The sequence below is a fragment of the Lactuca saligna genome, chromosome 8, assembly GCF_052625555.1.
Source record: "Lactuca saligna cultivar CGN05327 chromosome 8, ASM5262555v1, whole genome shotgun sequence".
Taxonomy (NCBI): Eukaryota; Viridiplantae; Streptophyta; class Magnoliopsida; order Asterales; family Asteraceae; genus Lactuca; species Lactuca saligna.
In genome coordinates, this window is record NC_136424.1 from 33,614,941 (window position 1) to 33,631,986 (window position 17,046).

General features: G+C 34.9%; 1 non-coding gene across 1 annotated transcript; it reads right to left on the reverse strand.

Moving 5' to 3' along the window:
* Nucleotides 1-16,539: 16,539 nt before the first annotated feature.
* LOC145013623 (small nucleolar RNA R71) lies at nt 16,540-16,648 on the reverse strand. Its single transcript, XR_013665171.1, has one exon. It is a non-coding gene; the product is annotated as a small nucleolar RNA R71 (small nucleolar RNA).
* Nucleotides 16,649-17,046: the final 398 nt, after the last annotated feature.

The window sequence follows — 17,046 nt, forward strand, 5'->3', positions numbered from 1 at the left end:
CGACGTGACCCTTATAGATCTCACCTATATGCTTATTGCTGCTGAATCAGCAATGGTTTGGAACTATAGAAAAGCAAAGTTGATTGGTGAATCTGCCTTCAAGACCTCTATGGATATAGACGATCGCACTGAAAGACATGCAATGATCGAAAAGTTTGATCATAAGAGAAAGGCGATGTCTGAAGTAGTTCCATGTGTTGTTCCAAAGGAGTCAATTTGGTTTTATTACCAAGAGAAGGGGCATTGGAGACGAAGCTGTCCTATTTACCTAAGAGATCTAAGAGATGGGAGAGTCAAAAGTATGACTACGCTTTAGGTAAGAATCCACTATCTAACTCCATTAAGTTCCTATTCATTGATTCTTATAACATGATGTGATAAGATTGCATTTGAATGTTTTGAAGGATCGGTGAAAAGAAAGGAAGCTTGATAAGAGAGCAAGATGAATCTAATCACAAGAGATGGATCTTGATCGCATGGACTTGAAGATTGGATTTTGAGCTTAGATAGTTATGATAGAGTTGTTAGAAATTTTCTTTTACATAGTTTTCAATAGATTTTGCATTGTAAGGACAAATGTTTTTCCACTGCTTTTATAAATAAAATAAATTTTGTTTGACTTATTTATTTATTTGTTTACTTCCTTGCAATGAAATCGTTATGAAAATTGATGTTTGCATATTTCTACAACGAATGGATATGATTCTTAGTTATGGAAATGTCAAGAATTTACCAAATAGGGAGAGTTTCTCATCACCCAAGTTTCAATTGGACAGAAACTTGGAATCACGCAACTTGGTTGTACGATGAATGAGAAATTTCATATTTGGAAATTAGACTAACTCATTGACAAAGTGTCAAGTGAAGGACTAGGAGATCGAGTACACAAAGTTGTGTGTTGATCAAGTTCACCATAAGAGTAACAAAGATATTCGTCATGATTTACTAAAGGCTTAGTAAATATGATTACACTTACAAGATTAAGTGTAATTTTGAATTGATTAAAGGGTTTAGATCAATAGCAAAACGAATAAGAAGAATCAAGTAGGCAGAAAGATAAGAGTTTCTCCATTCTAAGAAGAAGGGAGAGTAGTTTTATGATAGGTCTTAATGATTAAGAACCATATCTCAATTGATCCTCTAAGTGAGTCTTGGTACAATTGTATGTCCAAGAAGAGGAATCAAAGATTGAAGAAATGGTCAAATCAAGAAGTCAATCATACTTCGTTCCAAAACAAGTCTTAAAGTCAAGATTGTGACATTGAGTGAATAGTATTAAGAAGGTTTATAACATTCATCAATTGTGGAAAGTTGTGATGTCGTGGATAAGACAGAGACCAACTAAGACCAATTTATGAAGTGTTTTGATAAAAGCTACACTAACTCTTGAATATTTGGTTGTCAACAAATGTTTATTGACAAGAGAATCTTATATGTCAAGGAGTCAGTGGGAGTCTTAATGGTCTTGAAAGGTTTCAAGAACAAATCAAATAAACCTTATTGATCATCACTAGCACACGAGTTGAGGTTTACAACCTATCGTGAAGACATTATTTTGTTTCTGTGCCAATCCAATCGAGTTAATTATGCATGTGAGTCCTATGAGTTCTCATTTGAATGCATAAAAGGCAAGGACCTTGATCAATGGAAAGTACATTGATAGGAAAAGGTGAGCTGCTTAACTACTTGGAAGACGTGGTGGGCAGCTGTGCTACCATAAGGAAAGAAATCAAGATTAAGGAAGTTCGATCCATATGAGTTTGAATTTGTCATAAACTTTAGTTTTAACAAATTCACATGGATAGGAACACATACACCGTTTAAATCTAAGTGTCATAAGATTTCCTCCTTCATGAAAATGATTGTGAGGAAATGCTTTCACTAAGAAAGATTTTAAAAGATAGTGATTGTAAAATTGCATTCTCGAATTCAATCATGGTTACGGTATCCCTTTCCATAATTTGAATTGTGAAGTTTGGCAATTAGTCTTAATTGTTTAGACACACATATCAACTATCAAAGGCAAAGGTGTACAAGTTCAAGAAGCCTTGATAAAAGATTATCAAAGCACTAAGTATTAGAAACATGAACTTAAGAAATTCAATAAGTATTGTTTTTCTGAAAGTTAAGATGTTTATGAATACATGTCGAAGCTAGTGGGAGCATAAGTGTTATGTTTTATAATAATCATCATGATAGTGGGAGCATAAATGTTATGATTGTATGATTATTAAGGCACGTATTGCATAGTTGGCAATATTAATTATAGAAAACAAGAGTCATACTTTGCAAAGTTATAAGAGTTGAAAAGTTGTTTTGCTATAATTAAGGGAGAGAATATTATGCTTCATTTCAAATCTAAAGGATTAGGTTGTGGAATGTTAATAAATTTAGTCAAGGGTACATAGTGTGTTCTTAAAATTTCGATTATGATTACGACATTCTTCTTCACAATTCGAATTTTGAGAACATAGCAAATAAAACATTATGCATCATGTCCCATACGCTTCGAGTATAGGATCGATTGCAAATGATTTAATGTTTTACCATTCTAAAATTTTCCAAATGTCTAGCGCATTTAGAGGGAAAAGGGACTAAAATCGGTTTTGACTAAAATAATTAAACAACTATCAAAGGACAATCCAAAGTTCGACGAGGATTGGTCGCTTGTGAGTAGTTGGAAGTATATTATTGGAAATTATGGAAATGTTTCCATATTGGATGGACAATATCGACATCATTACGAATAGATAAGATTCTATTAAGAAATTAGTTGTCATATGGAAAATATGGAAGCGTGTCCATATTGGGAAGTAAATATTGAAAATCTATGTCTAGATTAGAAACCTTTATGCAAAAGGATGTTCAAAGGAATGTACTTTGAGTGAGAGACATCGTATCTAAGGAATTGTCTTGTAACAATCTCCGATAGAGGACTTTTTAATATCATTGGCAATAGTCTTTGTGACCTTGGTGCAGTGACATTACGATAGGATCGTTGCATAAAGTGTTAGAATCTATCATATTCTATAAGTAGCGAGAATTTGATATTCTTACACTTAAGAAAATGGATTTGGAGTTGTAAAATGAGAATGATTGGAAATGTGTTCAATTTGTCTATTTCACAAAAGTAAGAACCATAGGTAAACATTGTGTGCATGCTAGGAGCATGGGACAAGTGTAATAATTCAAGTAAGAAGTTGATTACTCGAAACGACAAATAATGAGTAATCGATATGGTGATAAATAAAACGTGTTTTGTTTATACTCAAAGGTTTGAGGCCATATGGGATTAGTATTATTCTTGTGTTTCACTTTGCATGTTTTGATTTCCAGAATAATTGAGTTTATTAAGAATAATCGAATTATTCAAACGGGCCACAGTCGTTCATATGTTGGAAGTAGATATGAATGAAGACTGTCGTGAATTGGTGTGTGGATTGTCTAGAAGAGTATTAGACATAAGCAAATGTTTGCTGCAACGTTCATGAGTGCTTATGAATATGATTTGAGCATTGGATTAAACCCACGCTCACTTGGATCACTATCTCGAGTGATTAGTGAGACGATAACATCTTATATTCTTGAAACCGAGATGTGTGAGTTGTATCTTGCTAATCGGTTGTACATTGATAATATGTAAACGCACTAGTAACTTGGTGTTATAAAACATATTGTTGTGTGTGATTTGGTTAGTGAGTGCAAGCGAGCATTGTATCAAAGTTTATCCGTTCCTTTTGTCCAAGGTAGGATAAAAGCGATATCTTTGGGCCCCTCGATGGTTTAGTGATGACATACGTAAATGCTCGGCCGGGCTAGGGCTAATTTGATTTGTTCAATTAGTCTGTCGTCAAAAATCGGAAATCGAGAAGTAGTACAAAGAGAATGATTTGAAATCATATCTCATACGATATCTAGAATGGAGGAATATATGATCCCTTATCTAAGAACACGCGTATCTGATATGATCAGAGTTGACAGCGGCTTTGGAAAGCTACGATTGCAGATCAGGATCTGAAGTCATACGCAGAATAGTTGTTAGACTTATCCAAGTGGGAGACTGTTGGATTAGTGTCTAAGTCCATAAATATTTTGGTATGTACTTGACCCGATGGTGCATGGTCCTTTTGGGTTGCCTTCACCAAAGCAACTTGATAGGATGAATTATGGAGAGTAAGGATTAAATATGATTTATTATATTATGGGAATAATATATTAAAGGAGAAATCATATTGTTTAATTAATATTAGTCAATAATTAATTGGTAATTAGTTTTGTGACTAAAAGAGATTAATTAAACTTAAGGGACTGGAATTGTAATTATAGGATAATTGCAATTTGGGCCATGGATTGCCTTGTATCAAGGGTTGGACGAATTCTATGGGGAAGCCCATAAGGAAATCGTCCAAGGGCTTTATTAAAAGGAGTCTATGGGTTGCTTAGGGCTTAAGCATCCAAATTAGGGTTTCCTTGTTAGATAACCCTAATAGCCCAACTATATAAAGAACCCTTAAGGCTCAAAAACGTGGCTAAGTTTCTTGTAAGGGTTTACACACGGTTTTGGCAGCCTCCAACCTCTCTCCTCTTCATCCTCTTGCTTATGGTGTTTGTGAGCCATTAGAGGAGTGACACTTGTGACTCTAAGCCTTCCAAAGTCAATTCAAGGAGGAATTGGGATTGTTATTGCTACATAACAATCAAGGTATGATCTTAAACCTAATTACATATTTAATATGATTACTTGTATGCTAGAATTAGGGTTTATAGTCTTGGATTCAAGGCATGTACAATAGAGAAACCTAGATCCAAGCATTAGGGTTTGTATGAGCACATAGGATGTCTTATGACCAAAACCCATCACTATCATCATAAGAAGTAGCCCTAAAGAGTTTTTCCAATCATAAAAATGAGTACATTTTAATTCCATCCAATGAACAATATTTAACCTTGTTAATAACATATGAGAGAAGCAAAATGGCATGCCCTAAAGAGTTTGGCTGCTCGATTTGATAACCTTCAAATGAAGAAAAATGTTGTATGTATATATATATATATATATATATATATATATATATATATATATATATATATTTTCAATCACTTAAGCTTTTATTTGTAAATTGTAAGACATGTTTGTTCAATTTAGATCATATTAAAATGTCATGTATAGCTGGTCAAGTATTTTTTCAAAACCAACATCCAAGTTTATTTGACGGTTTTGCCCTTGTCTAGAAACTCTATCAGCTATGAGTATCTTCAATTTGAAAGCAATTTCAAAAAATCTCTTGTCTATGAAAAAAGACATAAATACCCTCCAACATAATTAATAAACAAAGCCTATATACAATGTCTATGCACACACACACACACACACAAAGGCGAGAAAGAGGGAAAGAACCTTTGGCAATACAAAAAAAAATTAAGATTTCATGCCCACTCTGATCATGATGAAAATTTGGTCCAAATCACTCCATTATTTTAAGCTTATGACTCATTCTCCATGACATAAAGTATTGGGGATAAGAAATCATTCATGCACTGTAAAAGTTAATTATTATATTTCATATGTTACCAAAAACAAATAAAACTAATATATCTCAAGGGAGTTAAAAAGAGTATTATAAAACTATTACCTGACAACAACCGACTTCAAAGTTGTAAATAAGTGTGGCATCAAACTATAACATAGAATATTAACGTTTTCATGGTCATCACCCTCATAAAATGGTAGAATTCCATCAATCCTTAACTTGAAAAAAAAAATACAAGTTAAGTTAAATTAACATTTTTATAGAAAAAAAAGTCCAGAAATTTATCAAACAATATGTTGTTATACGTATACTACATCTTTATCAAACAATCCTTACCTGAAATCGGAATAAACCCAATGCGCGTGATCAGTCTTAGGAGGCATCAGATATTCATAAACAATTATTAACAAAAACATGTAAAACAATAGAATTGGTAGTGAGACATTTCATCGAACACTTGTTATGCACAAAAAAAATCAACCAAGTTTGTCATACAATTAGGAGTCAGAGAGATTACCACTAAAAAAATATCTCTTACTGATTCAGCAATTGTTGAAAGAAACAAAAATTTACCAATATCCTCATCGCCTTCTACCTCGTCAATCACCTCCATCTCCACGTCAACCTGAGAAACCACCGCTTCCACCACGTCCTGCAATCAAAGATTCCCAAATTTGTTTAATACAAATATTACACCAATAAAAAAATGATTGTTGACATTACAGGGAGAAACATACATCCTCATATTGGAGCTCTTATTTTTGTAATCAAGAAGAGGATTACAGTTGTTCCTGCTTGATAGAGTTTATTTATGAAGTGGTTATGGCAATATAGAGTGTTAGTGGCAGGAACACTTACAAAGATGTGAGAACCGGAGGGGTATATCGGGATGAGAGAGACGAAGGTGAGGGAGATGGTTTCGATGGAGATGTATATGAAATACATAGCGAGTACGCATTAGATATATGCAGCTTGAAGCCCTAGCCAATGGATTTCAAATTTGGAGAAGATTTATATCGTTCTAAAATGGAATTTAAAAAGGAAACAAAATCCCTGATTATTTGGGATATCAATTACTTCGAATTTGAAATTGAATCGTAAAAATCCCAAATTAATTGGTGCAAATTTTGAGGGCAGTTTCGTAAATGTAGATGAGGAAAAGAAGCGGGAAAACAATATTTAGGGGTGCTGGGAGATTGACACGTGGACAGATTCTACTTATTTATTAGGATAGGGATATGGAAATTTAGCATCGCTTCTAGTGATGAAGTTAATATTTGGTTTGTAATCTTCATTAATGATCTAATATTGTTGTGGGTTCAATGTAATATGTTGAGAGTTGTTTACATTGCCAATCTAATTTATACATCTCCCAATCTCCCTTCTTAATCTTCATTTCCATCTACTTTAATAAATGATTTTTTTTTATTTTTTGGTGTAATTTGTTATACTTTCATTCAATTTGTAAAATATCATTTTGTAGTTATTTTGAATTAATTTTTATTTCATGTGTTATTTTATGGTTTTTCTATTTTATTAAGTCCACATACTATATAAATGTATATTAATTTCCTTAATGAACTTTCCTTTTAATTTCAAAATTATTATATTAAAGCTTTGTTATTTTTTTTTATTTATTTATCTAATTTATTTGTTTAAATTTAGAGTAAAAACATTTCAATTTTTATAATTCAAAAATTTATCATTTTTCTTATAAATTCAAACTTCTCAAATGTTTGGAATTTTATATTTTCTTTTTTCTTTTAAACAAACTCATGTAATACATGAGTCACATAACTAGTCTACTTTAATAAATAAAAGTTTTTTTTTTGTCACTTGTCACATTCTCATTCAATTTGTCAAATGTCATTGTGTGGTTATTTTAAATTAATTTTTATTCCACATCATTTTATGGGTTTCCTATTTTATTAATTCCACAGTATTTAAATGCAATAATAAATGCATATTAATTTCCTTAATGAACTTTTCTTTTAATTTCAAAATTATTATATTAAAGCATTATTAATTTCTTTTATTTGTTTATCTAAATTATTTGTTTAAATCTAAAGAAAAACACACTTTAATTTTTATAATTCAATATTTTCTCATTTTTCTTATAAATTCAAATTTCTCAAATGTTTAGAATTTTATATTTAGTTTTTTCTTTTAAATAAACTCATGTAATACATGAATCTCATACCTAGTATACTAATAAAAGAATAACTTTAATCACCTTTTATCATGTATAGCTCTAATACAACTCATAATAAATGTAACATACACGCTCATTTATCGTGTTTTGTAACTTTTAAAAATGAATAATATTATGAAATATTATGTGATTTTGAGCGTTGAGTTCTATCGGATAGTTTTTACTAGAATTGAAGTAAACTATGTTTAGAATTATTCAGAAAGTATTGAAAGTCTTATGATATTCCAAACAAAAGTCAAATATTGAAATTAATGAAAGTATAAAAGTTGAAAATAAGTAGAATTATATTATTGAAAGTTGTAAAGAATCTCGTTAGAAACATTTAGGCAAAAACCTCATCGAAATCCGAGTTATAATGAAGAAGTTATGACTCCTAAAAGTTTCGCGACAGAACCGACATGACGTCGTATGACGTAAAAAGTGAGTTTTCGATAAACTACCTTTTTAGCTTTAGTGATCTAAATGAAATTCGTAGTATTTATTAAATTGAGAATTTTCATAAAAAGAATATCCAAATCTGACTTCGTATGAGGAAGTTATGATTTTTCTAAGTTTCGTTATAGCAGTATACAACTAAAAACTCGAAATAAAGATCGAGTGATTTTTAGCCAACACAACCTAAATGATAATCGAAGGTCTCGTCAATAGTAGTACAACGATAAAAAGACAGACGAAAACGGACGTTGGATGAAGAAGTTATGAAATTTTAACAGACTTTTCCTGTCCGGTCTGTTAAAAATATAACATTAAAAATCAAGTCAAAATTAGCCGACGGAGTCTAAACGAAAGTTGTAGAGTATAATCTCACATATGCGTGGACATAGAGAACGTAAAAAACGGAGCTCGTATGCCAAATATATGAATTTTTAAAGTTCTGGGCACAAACTTCGAAGCTTATCCGAAAGGAACGTGCTGCGTTCGCATGAAGTGGACACGTATCTCGCATCTTGACACGTCCGAAGCTCGGAAACCGATACACAACCACACACCCACCAGAACGCGATGCGTTCCTCCGAGGAACGCGCTGCGTTCGGGAACGCTCTACGTTCCTCCAAGGAACGCGTTGCGTTCGAGGGATCAACCTCTTACTATAAATAGAAATCAAAGACCTCTGAGTTTTTGTTTAGAAACTGTACTTCCTCTCACTCTCTACTCCATTTTAGCCTACTTTTAACCCCCTGAAGTCCTAGTATCATCCCCGATACCTGAAGCAAGCCCTGAAGCCCCTAAGTTCCCAAGAAAACCATCTTACTAGTCGAAACTCTGCCCGAGTAAGACCCGATTTTCAACTAAAATCCCCGGTTTCGTCACAGAAAGTCATTTTTAGAGTCGAAGTACTGCCCAAATTATCATTTATTCATTCAGTTATTTCACGGTGAGTTCAATATATAGGAACAATTGTATGTCATATGTTATATGTGCTATGACCTTTTTCGTGTTATTATTCCATGCTTTTTTGGTAGCAAAGCTGTATCTTTGACCATGTGATCAGTGAAAGGACTTAGATTCACAATGATATTGGTATGTAGCCTCTGGCCAGGTAGAGCATGTCGCGTAAGAGAATGACTTCTACCCCTATGGCATTGGTAGAAGGTTAGATAGGGCTAAAAGCCTGAAATCTACCAAAATTTTAAATGACAAAGTGTATGTTTTCTGTGCCATTTGGGCCGAAGCTTTATTGATGTATATCAAATATTGAAATTGTTATGTCTCATTGATTGTATATCTTTGAATCAAATCATTGATTGATATGGAAAGCTTGTCACATGATTCATATATGTCTTTGTTGTTCCTTGTTCCTCTTTGCTTCTGCCACATTGAAGTATATATTTGGCATAGCGTTATATTGTATCTATTATTGAACTCACTAAGTGTTACCACTTACCCCTCTCAATGTTTAACAATTGTAGGTAATAAACATCCAATATAGTCATATACTGATAGAAGATTTTGAATAGTTAAAACTATTACTTTTGTATTTAGTACTCATGTATGTATAAAACTAAAATATTCTGGGTAGTTATGTAATATATAACACTTTGTAATAGTCTAAATAGTCGGTTTATATCTAGCTTTTGTAATCAAATTATCAATATAAAATATTATTTACGAATATGCATGTAGCATATTTTGGAGTAATATGATGTAGTTTTAAGTTTTATTGAAGGGGTTCTCTCAATTAATGTCATGTATCAGAGAGATATATTAAGCAAATCACTATTACAATTAATGATGTTAAGGTTTTAAATAATAGACTTTAAACTTTTTATAGAAACATTTACTTTTTGTAATTATATATTAAATTTGAAGTTATAACTAACTTTAAAATTTTGATATATCTCTTAATTAATAATTATTTAAAATTATTTATTTAAAATATTCGATTAATAATTATAAAGTTTTACTATAAAAATCTAATTAATTTTATAACTATGTTCTCATATGTTATAAACTAGTAAAATAATATTTTAGTGGCCAGTTGTGAACATATTGGTTACAACATGAACCATTTGTAATTATCAAAACATAACTGCCAAAGTTATGGAAAAGACTTGGCCTTATTTACATATAGTGACAAAAATAACAATATTTTTTTGATGCTAACTTTAAATATAATGATTATATTTCTACTTTAACAAATAATTTTTTTTACCATATGTCACATTGTCATTTATTTTGTTACATATCATTTTGTAGTTATTTTATATTAAATTTTATTCCATATGTCATTTTATGGTTTTTCATTTTTCTAAAATTCCATATAATATTTAAATATAATAAAAAAATGCATATCAATTTCATTGATAGACTTTCTTTTTAATTTCAAAATTACTAAATTAAAGCTTCATTGGTTTTCTTAGTTTATTTGTCTAAATTATTTGTTTAACTAGAAAAGAGAACAAAAAACATTTTAATTTTAATAATTCAATATTTTTCTTACTTTTCTTATAAATTTAAAGTTTTCAAATGTTTAGAATTTCATTTTTTCTTTTAAATAAACATATGTAATACATGAGTCTCACATCTAGTTGTTCATTAGAGACGTAAATTTATTGTTCATCTCCAAATGAATAAATATTTATACATAAGATTAAGTTTGATTAACCTATTTGAATGACATTGATGCAAAAATAAAAAATAGGTTAACTGTCCCTCTATGGAAGATCAAGAAACTCAAGTAAGTATTTATTCATGATTTAATGTAATGCAAGTTAGTCATACGTTGACACAATTTTCTTTGACTTTGGCTATAACTAGATCATGTATAGTTATGAATGTGTTACATATCATGTCCATGTAATTTTCTTGTAACCAGATCACGTAATTTTCTTTTTGCTTTGTTCTTATCTAGAATTAATGAAAATATTACCCAAGGATTTGATTTTTTACTAATGAAAATACAAACCTAGACAATATGCATACGTATGTGTGTGTAGAACAATTCCAGATGGTCATGTAGGCTCTACATAAGTATTTCTCTCACCTCTCACTTCCAACCCTTATATTCCTAAACACTTGGAAATTCATCCCTCTCAACTCACTCACTATAGTACAACTATATAGGAACAACTTACAAATAACCAATGCATAGTCTTTCAAGTGATGGAACAAATTAGGAACCCCACTGAAACATGGATTTATGCGATACCACAAGGAATGGAATGATCTTCCCCATGGTAACGACGATACCTCCAAAAAAGTGTAACACCCCGAGTTCAGAAGTGCGAGTTCAGGGTTCTTAGTGTAAATAAGAAAGGTCGACTCGGCAAGTCGATGGATAGACTCGGCGAGTCGAGTCGCGATTCTGGTCACACGTTAAGTGACCAACTCGACGAGTCGAAGGCTGGACTCGGCGAGTTGGTGCTGAAGAGAGAAAACCCTAATCCCGGGGGTTGTGCCCTATATAAAGAACATAACACCTCTTCCCCAGACTCTTTACCTTCCCTTTGAGTTCTAGAAGCCCTAGATTCGTGTGAGCTTTCCTTTGTGAGAAATTAGAGCCTTGGAGGAGGGAATCTTGGAGGGGACTTGAAGAGAAAGAAGATTTGGAGCAAGGGGCTTTACGAAGATTTGGTTCATTCTTTAGTGGGAGCTTGCATTGGAGGTAATAGATCTGTTCTTGAGCTTTTGTGCATCTAGATTTATCAATTGTGGGGTTTTTTGGGGGCATAAATGAGGTCGATCTCGAGTTTGGTGTAAGATTTGAGGTTGCTACCTCAGATCTAGGCTTGTAATAACCCTAGGAGCCATAAAGTCTATGATCAAGAGATGTAGGTGAAGTTCTTTTGTCCCAAGCCTTAGCCCAAGAGTGTATTATGCTTAGATTTCTTTGGATTCACGTAAAGTTTGCAACTTTACGTGAGGAATAGCTTGTAGAAGGATAGATCTATGGATTGGAGCCCCTGCATGGCTTGGAAAGTCACTGTATTGATTAAGAGCTAGAGGTACTCGACGAGTCACATAGGTGAACTCGATGAGTTGGATGAAGATAGGCAGGAACTCAACGAGTTGGAAGAACAACTCAGCGAGTCTAATGAATGTTGCCTTGGACTCGGCGAGTTTGTTCTTGAACTCGGCGAGTTTGGTCGAGGAATCCCAACCTTTTCTGGTTAAGTCGTGAATCGATGAGTCGAAGAATGACTCGGTGAGTTGAGCATGAAGGGACTCAAAGTTCATGGGACTCGGCGAGTTGGGTCGCGATATGGGAGTTTTCAGAGCCCAGTGACTCGACAAGTCAGCGGGCTGACTCGGCGAGTAGAGTCAGTCAGGAAATTTCACTTTGACTGAGGACTTTGACTTTGACCAAGAGTTGAATTCCAAGGGTATTTTGGTAATTATTGGTATTTATTGAGTTCAGTCATTTGGTATTGATCAGTGGTAGAGTTCGTGTCGGAGGTTGGAGCAGCGTGATCTTATCTCTTCAGTTAGCAGTTGCGAGGTGAGTTATCCTCACTATATCGACAAGGTCTAAGGCACCAAGGCCGGCCCTTTATCGGATGGAAATCCGGGTAACTGTTATTTGCTATGTTATTGCATTGTTATATGCTTGCATCCTTGTAGTTAGGATGGTATATGTTAGAAACCTGGTTAAGGTCGGTATCCTGGTTAGAGTATCCTATGTATGTAATCTGCTAGATAGGTTGATTGATGATTAATTGTTATATGGTTATATGTTTATGTGCACATGGTTGGTTGACTGTGGTTGGGTTGAGGCGGCTCCTACTTTGTGTTGTAGGCCAACATACCCAGGGCAGACCGGATATTCTAAAGGCCCAACGAGCGGTCCGGATAGGCTGTAGGCCCGACGAGGGCGGACCAGACGTGCCAAGGCTCGGAGAGTGGACCGGGCCGACTGAAGGCCCGGTGCGGGCGGACCAGTCATACTGTAGACTCAGAGAGTAGACCAGGTGGGTTGAAGGCCTGGTGCGGGCGGACCAACTACACTGCAGACTCGATGGATATGGCTAGACTCGGAGGGTGGACCAGGGGGACTAAAGGCCCGGTGAGGCGAACCAATCACACAGTACACCCAATGTGCATGGCTGTTCTATTATGATATGTTATGTGTATGGTATATGTGGTTGGTATTTTGGGTGTATCTCACTAAGCTTTCGGGCTTACAGTTGTGGTTTAATGTTTCAGGTACTTCAGGAGACCGTGGCAAGGCAAAGTCATGATCGTACCTCTCCTCATGTTTATGTTTTATGATATGGTTCTGGGAAGACTCTGATAATAATTGTATTGAAAATCTTTTTGTAATAACTTAACGAAACTGGGTTGTTTTTGAAAAGTTTAAATTAGTTGGAATTTTACGGGTGTTACAAAAAAAGCCTCCATTCCGCTGAGACATGGATTTAGGAGGATGATACATTTTTTGAATATACCCCTCCATGTTAATCTTGACGACGAATATGATTAAAAAAAGAAGAGAATGTGCAAAATTCCAAGAAAAGGAAACATGAATGTAACATCCCAAAAATAGTGTTTAATTTTTCATTTTTAAGTTCATCAATCCCATACATAAAATGTCTCGAAAACATCCAAGATATAAAATATCCAAAACATTAGAGTAAAATAAATCATAATTGCGGAAACATGAGGGGGAGAATGTTGTGCCATCACCCCAGGCCCTTCCCTTTCATACCGAAAGTACCTGAAACCATAAACATAACTGTAATCACAAAGCTTAGTGAGCTTCCCTAAATACCACATACTATATACACATAAATATAATAACATGTGACTGTTTCAGGTCCGTATCAACCCCATTTAACAACAAGTAGCTGTTTCAGGTCCGTATCAACCTCGAGTCCATAATGACTCCGAGCCCAGATTGGCACCATGCATATATCATACAATCATATCAGTAATAGTGACATAGTCACATACATTCTACACATACGTATTAGTGGGTTGACATTGGTGCCTTCAGCCCACCAGTGAGCGAAAAGACTTACCTCACAGAAAAGTGCTCTACTGCTATTGCTCTCATTGACAGAGTACCACTGCTACGCACCACCTAATCAGTCAAACCAAATAAACGTTGAGTTCTTCCTCCAAAATAGCTGCTTTACCAAAAGTCAACTCAGGTCAAATGTCAAAGCAAACGACCATCGTTGACTTTGGTCAATCGTCACGTCATAGCCACTTATGGCCACACCCTGGCCTTCTAGTAACAATCAGTCGCAATTTTCCCCACCACTATGTTGTGGCAACTCGAGCCATGCTGTGGGCACTGGGGTTTTAGTAGCGTAATGGATGAAGCCGTTTTCTTCGATTCCATAGGCTCCAAATTTCAGATCTGGTCCGAAACAAAGTCTAGAAGGATAAAGTTTCAAAATTTACCCGATAAGACCATCCAAAAGGTCAAAACCTCAAACCCTAGATTCAAAAGAGGCTAACCCTAATGGGCCTAATGACTTAGCTTTTGGGCCTAATTGGATTGTAATGGGTTGGAAGCCCTAATTAGGGTTTAGAAAACCCTAATTTTAGGATTATTGGTTTGGACCTATCGGGACCGGCATTTTGGACCATTGGAGTGAAGTTATAACTCAAGCCCGATTTCATTGTATGTTTGGACTTAATGGATTAACTCATTATTGGGTTGAAAAGAAACACTTAACCCTAATCGTCATTTTATGTGAAAAACCCTAATTGGATTTGGGTTCTGATTGGTCTATTTATTGGACTAAGCTGTTGGGTGCCTTTGTGGGCCAACTGGGAACATATTTACGGACTAAGGAAATTATTGGGCTTTAGTATAAGACCTATTAGAGAGGCTTAGGTCCAATTTGAAAAATTGGGCCATAAGTGGGCCATAATTGGGTCTTGAGGGTAGTAGCTAGTGGGCCATTAGAATGCCAATTGTTTGGACTAGAATAAATGGTTGGGCCTTAAGACAAGCCCATGTAAAATTTTGGGCCACATTTGGAAAATTGGGCCATAGGTTGGGCCTTGGTTGATTATTGGGCTTTTAGGCTTTTAAAGTGTGAGTTTGTGCCTTTGTTTTGAATCAAACTTGGTTAGGGGTAAGAGAGTCTCCATACCCCAAGTATAGAGTTGTGGTTGAGCATTGGAACCCAATTACTGATTGGGTGCTATTTTGATGATTGACAGTTCGAGAATTTGTCATCCAACAGCTAGAGTTTTGTCCGCGGGACTTCAGCAGTGCGAGGTGAGTCTCCTCACCATACCAATGGGTCTAAGGCACCAACGCCGATAGTAGACTAAGACCATGTGTGGGTTCCCATGGCAATTAGTTATATGTGTTATGTAGTATGCTAGCTATTATGTGATATGTGGTATGCTAGATATTTCTGTGATATGTGGTGTGCTATTTGACTATGTGTTGCTTGCATGGAAGACTCGGGGGGTTCCCGAGGCTGTTGGATATAAGACCATGTGGGGGTTCCCATGGCATTCCAGGCTAGTACCATGTGGGGGTTCCCATGGCAGTGATCTAAGACCATGTTGGGTTCCTATGGAATCCGGTGTAAGACCATGGAGGGTTTCCATGATACCTTTATATGTTGTATGTATAGCTTGTAGGGTTTGTATATGTGTAATGTTAATTGATTATGTGTTATGTTGATATGATATTGGTATGGAAGACCCCGGGGGGTTCCTGAGGCAATTGGATATAAGACCATGTGGAGGTTTCCATGGCTTTCCTGGTTAAGACCATGCGGGGGTTCCCATAACAATGGGCTAAGACCAAGCGGGGGTTCCAGTGGCACCCGATGTAAGACCTTGGAGGGTTTCCATGACTTCCCTATATGTTTATATGCATAACTTCTGTAGTTGATATGATTTATGTGATTAGGTGTATAAGACCTTGGAGGGTTTCCATGACATCTCTATATGTGTATATGCATGGTTATGCGATTGATATGGTTATGTGATTATGTGGGGGTATTCTCTAGGGAACTCACTAAGCTTCGTGCTTACAGTTTTGTTTATGGTTCCAAGTATCATTGTTTTGGAAAGGAAGGGATCAGCTTGATCGCAACACACACACCTGTGTTTTTCTTCATTATGTGATTTTGGGATGACTCTTATAAATGTTTTGAATTAGTAATGCTTTTGGAATGTTTGGATTCAAAGATATATGTGTTTTGACTATATTGAAAAATGAGATTTTACCCTTGATTTTTGGGTCTTTACAGACTTTTTCCGGTCACACTAAAGGGTTAAGCAAAATAATGGTTAAAAACACTTCCCTTTGGATCAATGACAACATGAGTTGATTTTAAGACTGAGTTCATAAACCAGTTTACCCCTCCTTCAAAAGTGGCGAACCTTAAAAGAAATATACATATTTTTTAATAATTAGGAGTGGGGAGTCGCAATACGAAGCCTGGGAGCGTTACAAGATATTGTTACAACATTTCCCTCAACATGACTTCAATGTGCAACAAGAAATCTCAATATTTTATGATGGAGTCAATGTGTACACCCGCTAACTTCTGGTCTCTCAAGGGCCCATGAATAAAAAGGATCCGACAACAAATAAAGCTTTGATTGACGAGTTCACTAAGCATTCAAGAGAGTATTGCAACCTAAAGGAGGATTTCACTAGAGAAAAATCAAGTAAAGATGGAGGTCAAGATGCTATCAGTTCAGTAATTACAAATCTCGACGCAATGGAAGAAAGGATAACAAAAATGGGTGGATAAATTCTAGATAGATGCGGAGCTTGTGGGGGGCCCCATTTTACAAGGGATTGTGAATTAGAGTATAAGAGAGATCGAAATACATAAGAAGTTCAACAACTAAAGCATGATCTCTACCCAATAGAACAAG